Source organism: Chrysochloris asiatica, unplaced genomic scaffold (assembly GCF_000296735.1).
Source record: "Chrysochloris asiatica unplaced genomic scaffold, ChrAsi1.0 scaffold00358, whole genome shotgun sequence".
Taxonomy (NCBI): domain Eukaryota; kingdom Metazoa; phylum Chordata; class Mammalia; order Afrosoricida; family Chrysochloridae; genus Chrysochloris; species Chrysochloris asiatica.
The window spans coordinates 2249958-2258217 of NW_006408876.1; the positions used below are offsets into that span (position 1 = coordinate 2249958).

Here is an 8260-nt window from a genome sequence, read left to right on the forward strand (position 1 = left end):
GAGTCGGAACCGACTCATAGCGACTCCATGCACAGCAGAACGAAACAATGTTCGATCCTGGGCCAACCTCACCACCGCTGCCACCCCCGAGTCCATCAATGATGCCACCTGGCCGATCCATCTTGTTGGAGGTCTTCCTCTTTTTCTCTGACCCTCCACCCTACCCAGCATGACATCCTTCTCCAACGATTGTTTCCTCCGGACTACATGTCCAAAGTAGGAGAGACGAAGCTTAGCCATCCTGGCCTCCAAGGAGCACTCTGGCTGCACTTCTTCCAAAACAGATCTATTGGTTCTTTTGGCAGTCCATGGCACCCTCAGTATTCTCCTCCAACACCACAACTCAAAGGCATCAATTCTTCTACGATCCTCTTTATTCACTGTCCAGCTTTCGCATCCATATGAGGCTATTGAAAACACAATGGCCTGGGTCAGGCGCACCCTAGTCCTCAAGCTGACATCTCTGCTCTTCAACACTTTAAAAAGTTCCTGTGCAGCAGATTTGCCCAGTGCAATACGTCGTCTGATCTCTTGACTGCTACTTCCGCGAGTGTTTATAACAAACAATGTCTCTATGTCCCAGTGGGGCTGCCTCCAACCCATTGGAGTGTTACAGAGCGCTCTAAGAGGCCCAGGGGAAAGCCCCGCCTACCTGGGCAACCTACAGGTGATGGCCAGGGAACAATTCCCCAAGCGTGCAGTCTTTGATCTGTATTACACCCTCTGGCCTTTCTGGGTCAACATGAGTATAGACCCTCCATTCCACAGGAATGATGATGGAACTGTAGGCGATCGCCAGGCATCGACTATCAGACTCTACCCAGATGGAATGACTACGGGGCTCACTCATCTTGGCCACTTCCCAGACAGGTGAGGACAGGTGAGATGGAATGGGCCAAGCAGCTGATGGATCTCTTGACCTAGTCAGATACTCTATTCATCTGGAAATCTATCCAGACAGTGAGGTGACCCACTTCCAGATACTTCAGTAGAAGAGTGGAGTTCCTTTCTCTTAGATGCTCTTTGATGACGAGAAGCAGAGTATTGTAGACACCAGCAAATCGGGTGTTACCTGTGTTCACATCCAGAACGGAATGAATCTTCAAACCCTAACTCAAGGTTTAGAGACATGAGCAAAGGCCAAGGTTGAGCCTAAGGTCCAACCCTGTCGATAAGTTTCATTTGGGGCATAAAACAGGAAGGTATTTTCAAACATATAATGCTTGTGTTATGTGTATAGAAATAAGGTATCCCTTTCTAAAACAAGGCCACCTTTACATAGGGTCTCATGGCCTTTGGGGGATGTTACCTTGAATGCTCTGGCTTACTGAAATTTGTTTGTACAACAACACTTGTGACAGGGAGTGGGGCTGTCCTTGAAAACATGTTGACATGCCTGGATTTCCCCATCTAGATGGATGTGGTCATGAGCAATCTTGAGAAATAATACTTCAAGTTAAGAGGTAGCCTTTGCCCAAGACATTCACATGATACTTACAACATTCGGGTAACAAGTCATAAATGAAAATCAGTTTTATTGCTTTAAGGCCACTCATTGTCACCTTAAAAAAAATAAAAGCCTTCTTCAAGTTTGATTGCACACTGTACGTCCCAGATGCTCAGCTGTCTTTAGAATTCATAGTATGGAATTCCAGGACTCAGAAAAAGGAGAGTACTTCATTTGTTTTGTCTATTTATTTGTGGTTGTGGTGAAAGTTTGCAGAGCAAATTAATTTTCCTGTTGACCTCAGTGTTATCTTCATTCAGGGCATTCAGTCTGGAAGTAGTTCGTGGGGGTGTCTGTTAGGACCACAGGGCAGCTGGGGACAGGGTGACTGATTAAATGCTGGTTTGGTGACTGCAGGTTCTGTAGGTCTGGAGCTGAACCCATGTAATTCAAGCACCAAAATGGCCCACCAAAGTGGTGCAACCAGCCCCCAACTCATAAGGCTCTGAACTCCCAGAGAGCAGGGTTTGCACTGGGATTAATGAGGGTGGGAGTTGACCACACCTTTGGTCACCAGAGGACTGTGGGGAAAAGAAGAAATCACACCTTTCCCATCGCCCACAAGAGTTCACTCTTCCAGGCCTCCCTGTTCTGCCAAAGCTGCTCACCCAATGGTGGAGCCACATCTGGCCAGTGGATCACCAGTCAGTCGCCCTCTCTTCTTACCACTCGGCCTCTCCTCCCAGCAAGCACTCCATCCACCTTTTTAATCTTTCTTCCAAAGTTCAGGGTGTCAGAATGCTCATCTGTATCTGCTTTATTTGCTCCTGCATAGTTTTGCTGTAGAGGGCCCATGTAGTACATCTGCCTCGTCTGCCATCTTGCCTCAAGTCCCTTTTTTCTCTTCTTAAAAAACTTTATCATGGTAAAAGATCTTAAGTGTAACATAAACTTTGCCATTTTAATCACTGTTGAGGGCGCCATTCCGTTACATTATTACATTTACAATATTGTGTCTTTCACTATTACTTACTTTCAGAATTTTCTTAGCACTCTAAACCATTTCCGTTCCCTACTCCCACCCTCCAATCTTTGATAACTTTTATTTTTCATTCTTTTTTTTTTTTAAGATTTTATTGTGAATTGAGTGATAGTTTACATGGGGAGAACATCAGCTTTACATTCATCCAATCATATTTCATTTTATTGCAATGATTACAATCCCCTCCATGCATCTCATTCAACAGCATTTGTTTCTGGGTTGGGGTTTCGTACGTAGCAGAGCAGCTCCCTCGCTGTGATCTATTGAAAGTCAGCCCTCAACACAAGGGTTTGTTTGTTTAATTTGATAAAAATATTTAACTATATATTTCAGATTTCTTTGGTTGGGGGTTCCCCCATATGATATTAATATTTCTTCTTTCAATTCATGTTACCAAAACAGTAAAAACCCAGGAAAAAGTAGACATATATAAACCTAGTGGTTGCTGAAACTGGGGAGGATGCTCTCTTCTCTTGTCTTCTGTGCAGGCATTCCTAAGATCTGTTTGCTGACAAACTTGCTGACAGTTTCCTTTTACAGTTGTTTGTTTCTTAAACAATAACATAAACATTCTAGTGTTCAAATCTTGGTTAGTCTTCCACTTTATTGCTTTAATGTTTCTTTGGTGTTTATGCTAAGGTTGTGGGCTTTTTTGTTTGTTTTGTTTGCATTGTTATATTTTTGGATGGTCATTAATTCTTTAGGTCACCTGCAGATGGTGAAGGAGCCTGGGGAGCCTGGTGTTACTCAGCACTGCTCTGCTTGGTGGCTAGAGCAGGGTTCTCAGTTGAGGCTTCACCTGCCTTGGTCTCTTTGCCATCTTGTGAAGGAGCATTAGGAGGACGGGGACGGCATTGGTAGTTGTATGGATGCCGGTATCCACGGCCAGCAAATGGATGGTTTGGATCATTGGCTGCTTGCTGATTCTTTTTCTCTTCAGCCTCTCCAACGGCTGGGGCAGGTCATGGGCGCGGAGGTCCCCTACGGTATCTTGGACGATAACTTGGATTTCGATGGACTGGTCCCTGAAGTTGTGTTCCCTCTGGGACTCCATCCTTCATCTCTCCAATCTCACCAGCCTGCATTCTGTTGGGATGGGGAAAGACCCAAGAGCGACGGTCAAAGGTCTGTCCCATGTGGTAAGGCGGGAACCGCCGCTGCTGGTACTGAGGGCGATACTGGGGGTGGCGCAGCTGACTCCGGGCCCCAAAGAACAGGAGTCCCCAGGTCTCGCTATACTGCTGGTCAACCAGGTCTCAATCCACATTGACAGGAGTCTGTTGAACATGGTCAGACTTAGCTCACAACTTTATAGCTGTTTTTCCCCTACTTCCACTTATTGGTAGACCAATGTGGTCACCAGCAAGATTACATGCCTGCTCATGTATTCCCTTTGAGTTTCAGTCTTGGAAGGGGTTTGCCCTGGAAGGACTTGCTTGACGTCTCCCTGGTGAACAACTTGCTTGTTCTTGTAGTAGTCAATCAGACTGCTGTGATTGTTTTTGATTTTTCCTGCTGGTCTTTCTTTCAAGAAGTATCTTCTGTTCTTCGAGGTGCTCCAGGTTGGTCTGCTTGTCTTTTCAAGTGGAAATTTCTCACCTAAGAAGATTTTGAATGGGGATCAGGATTCCACCTAAAGTCCTATATACTACAAAGTCTCTGCAAGGAGCCGATTTCACTGGGCAAGTTCTAGAACCCCTTTTAAGTATTACAATCAGTTATAGGCTGAAGATGGGCTTACAAGTTTTCTATAGTGATGTTTCCAGCTATTCCTTTCTCTCCCACTCAGGTGTCTGTTTTACAATAGTAGACAAGGGAAACAAAGATTCATAAGACAGTCAAGCATCTAAACATTATTTCTCTTCTTTTGCCCATTCAAACCATACCTCAATCCCTGTATTCCAGAGTCCTGTTGTTCCAAGGCTGAGCATACCACACTATTTACCTCTGTCCCACTTAGCCCATGCAAACTTGCCTAAATGTTCTCCCATCTGCCTTGTTCTTCCATTCTCCTCCCCCTTCTTGTGTATTGTTCCCCGAACATCCAAACTATTGAACTATCGTGTGTCTGTTCCCTACCCTGTGCTCCATCTTCCCCTCCGTCCCCTTGCCACACCCCTACACCCCGGTAACCAACAAAGAATTTTTCTATTTGTCTTTTAGTGTGGGTATTTTTTCTTAAGCTTTTACACTAATGGTCCTATGCAGTATTTCTCCTTTTGTGACTGACTAATTTCACTCTTTTGATCTTCCTTCTGTTTCTACGTACTTGCAGATTCCTGATGTCTCATACATGTAGACTCTACAGCATGGTGTGTTCCAGGCTCATCCATGCATAGCATGTACAGAACTTCACTCCTTTCTGTGGCTGACGAGATGTGTGTCTTGGACCTGTGTCTTCTGGAGTGTCTTGAAGAATCTGCTGTATGACCAGGATGTTTCCTTCTGGACTGCAGAGGAGGCTGGAGGACTCTGTCCTTCTGTAGGTGGTCGGCCGTATAGTAAAGACCCCCAGAAGATAGGCTGATGGCACAGTGGTTAAGTACTTGGCTGCTAACCAAAAGATCGGCAGTTCAAACCCACAAATAACTCAACTGGAGAAATTGTGGTACTCTGCTTTCGTAAACATTGTTGTTAAGTGCCAATGAGTTGGTTCGGACTCATAGCGACACTGTATAGGGTTTCCCAGTGGAGTTCTGCTTTGAATGCTAGCTGCGAGCTCAGCAGTTCAAACCCGCCAGCTTCCCCTTGGGAATCCTATACAGGGTCATTATGAGTCAGAACCGACTCAATGGCACTTAACAGCAACAACAACATAGGGTTTCTGAGGAGTGTTTGGTGGGCTTGAACTGGTGACCTTTTGTTCTGATGACCAGTGTTCATCCTACAGCGGCGTCACATCAGAGCTCCATAAAGATTGTTGTTGTTGTTAAGTGCCATGGAGTCGGTTCCGACGCATAGCGACCCTGAACAGTTTCCGAGGCTGTAAACCTTTACGAGAGCAGAAAGCCTCATCTTTCTCCCACAGAGAAGCTGGTAGTTTCGAATTGCTGACCTTGCGGTTTGCAGGCCAATTTGTAACCACTACAGCTCTGGAAATTCCATGGGGTCATTCTAGCCTGTCCGACAGAGTGGCTATGAGTCAGAACGGATTTGACAGCAACAAGTTTGGTGTGTAGGGAAGAGTACCTTGATGGCATCAATGATTAAGAACTGGACTTCTAACCAAAATGTCAGTGGTTCACATTTTACCTGCCCCACTATAGAAGTGTCCCATAGAAAAAAGGTCTAGCTGTCCACCCTCAAAATTTCAGCCCTTACAAATCATTTAGAGTGCAATTCTACTTTAAAATATCCGGGATCGCCATGATCCCAACTCAGCAACTGTTGCAGACTGTGTAAGACTAGTCAGAGGTTCGAGGCCCTCTAGGGCCAAGTGTAACAAATGAGGCCACTGGCAGTTAATGGAAAATTGCTTTCATATTAATATTCAGGTATATATATTAAATTAATACACTGGAGCCTTTGAAAATCCACAGATAAATGTGATATTTTCCTAAAGCCAAGACTAAAGGTTGCAAGGTTAAACCTTTCTCCAAAGGATTAACTAAAAATATCTTAGCTACTTCACAGCTCTTTGTTCCATACACAAAGAACCCATCCTCCCTAATCCTTTTCCAGGTGCAGCCCATTCACCTGGGCCTCTGGAGTCCTCCTGCAGACCTGGCTCAGGAAGCCAAAGCAGCAGGACTCCGCGCCCAAGCTTTTGTCATTACTCTCACCTTCCCCCACCTTAGCTCAGGGGCTATAGATATGTTAATTGGGCCTGAGAATCCAAGTTGCTAGCCTGGGATTCGAACTAGCAAAGCACAATGTAAAGTTACCTGAATGTCTGGAAAAGTACTGATGCTAGCTGTACCTTGCCTAAGTCCCTCCCAGCTTGGTGTGAAGCTCCTCCCCTAAAAAAAACAGAGGCCCGGGCCTCCCCAGGTGTGCATTACAGGTTGGAGGGCATACAGTAACGATTGCGGTGCATTACAAGATGGAGGGCAGTGAGTTGCTGCCTGCAGAGTCCACGATGCCTGTACTCCCAGGCCTGCCCACAAGTGATGTATCCACCCTGGCTTTGGGTTGCCTCTTTATCTCTCTCTTTGTCTCTTTCTGTGTATTCTTGATATATATGAATCGCCATCAGGTATCCTCTCCTCGTGAACCAAACCCCAATGTCGAGGCGGGTCCCCGACAAGCAACAACTGGTTTAGTGGCTTTGTTTTTGTTTTGATCCACAGGAAATATACTGAGAGAATCAGTCCATTCCTTGAGGTGGTGGTAGAATTCATAAATGGAAACAGAAAGAAGTGAAGTGGGCAGACAGTCTTTCCTGGCCAGGCTGCGTCCCCACATACATTGCAGTAGGAAAAGGAAAAACTAAACTGCTGACAGGCACAGGAGTCCAGCTGGACCCACGTCCATCTAGTGCTGGGAGCTGGTGTGGTGTTGTAGGGTAAGCACTGCCCCCTCCTGTTTGATTTCATTCTCAAGGAGTCTAGGAACAGCAAGGGATGTATTTGTGACTTGTACGCTATCTCCGGGGATGGGTATTTCCTCTCGGAAGCAAAGTTTCCCATTAGTGCACATAGTCCAAGAGGGGCTCCCATGTGTGATGGTGGTGGGCCCAGCAAGGCTGAGGCCAAAGGGCACCCTTGTGAAGCACTTGGGGTACAGATGTCGTGAGACAGGGCGTTACTCTATCCCTAGCTTAGTTTTTTCTCCTTCCAATTTGCAAAATCAGGATCATAGCTAGCATTATTGCCTTGCGAGGGTGGTGTTCAAAGCTGCAGCTGTTATAGGTCCAGAAGTTTAAATGAGAAAGACTTTAATTCAGTCCTCTAACTGCAATCTATCTTGTGTTATTCACTCACTCTCATCCCATGAACATTTATTAAGCACCTACTGTGTGCCAAATGCTGGCACACAGATACTTACCCATTGGGTAAGTAATCCAAAGTGACTATCATATACATGTCTCTCTTGGCTGAGCCTAAGAGTGGCATCTAGGACCCTTTGTGAGAAAGCCATGAAATAGCCAGGCTCAAGAAGAATTTATTAGATGGAGTTATTTATTAGAGTGAATTCAAGGTCTTTGAAATGATGACCACACCCCCACAGGACAGTGTCCCACCTGTTTGGCTAGAGCTGTGGAGTGCTCAGGGCATTCAGCAGTGGGCAGGTGTTAAGGGTACCTGGCTACAAGGGATTGTCACTGTCGAGTGATGAGAAGAAGCAAAGCTGAGAGCAAGAGGCCAGCTCATCACACTGGGCTGTGAGAGGCCTCCAGGGAAATTAGGCCTGGATACCCCATCATTTACCCATGTGTACTGAGGCACAGAGAATTAGATACAAGTCTTCTATCTTGAATCTCCTGATATTTGGTTTGCACCTGAGCGCATTCACTGTTTACACACCATCCAGGCATGTCTAGACTGCTGGTGTGGCACAATAAGGTAAGCACTGGCCGGCTAACACCAAGGTTAAGGGTTTAAACCCCCCAGCCTCTCCTCAGAAACCTTATACAGGTTCGCTATGAGTTGGAATCTACTTGATGGTGCTTGCTGAAAGTGAAGAGGACGTAAAACATTTACTGATGAAGATCAAAGAGCACACCCTTCCGTACAGATTGCATCTCAATGTAAAGAAAACAAAAATCCTCACCACTGGACCAATAAACAACATTCTTATCAATGGAGAAAAGATGGAAGTTGTCAAGGACT

The 8260-nt window shown here is 45.6% G+C and overlaps 1 pseudogene; it reads right to left on the reverse strand.

Moving 5' to 3' along the window:
- Positions 1-3232: 3232 nt before the first annotated feature.
- LOC102827500 lies at positions 3233-4784 on the reverse strand (annotated as a pseudogene).
- Positions 4785-8260: the final 3476 nt, after the last annotated feature.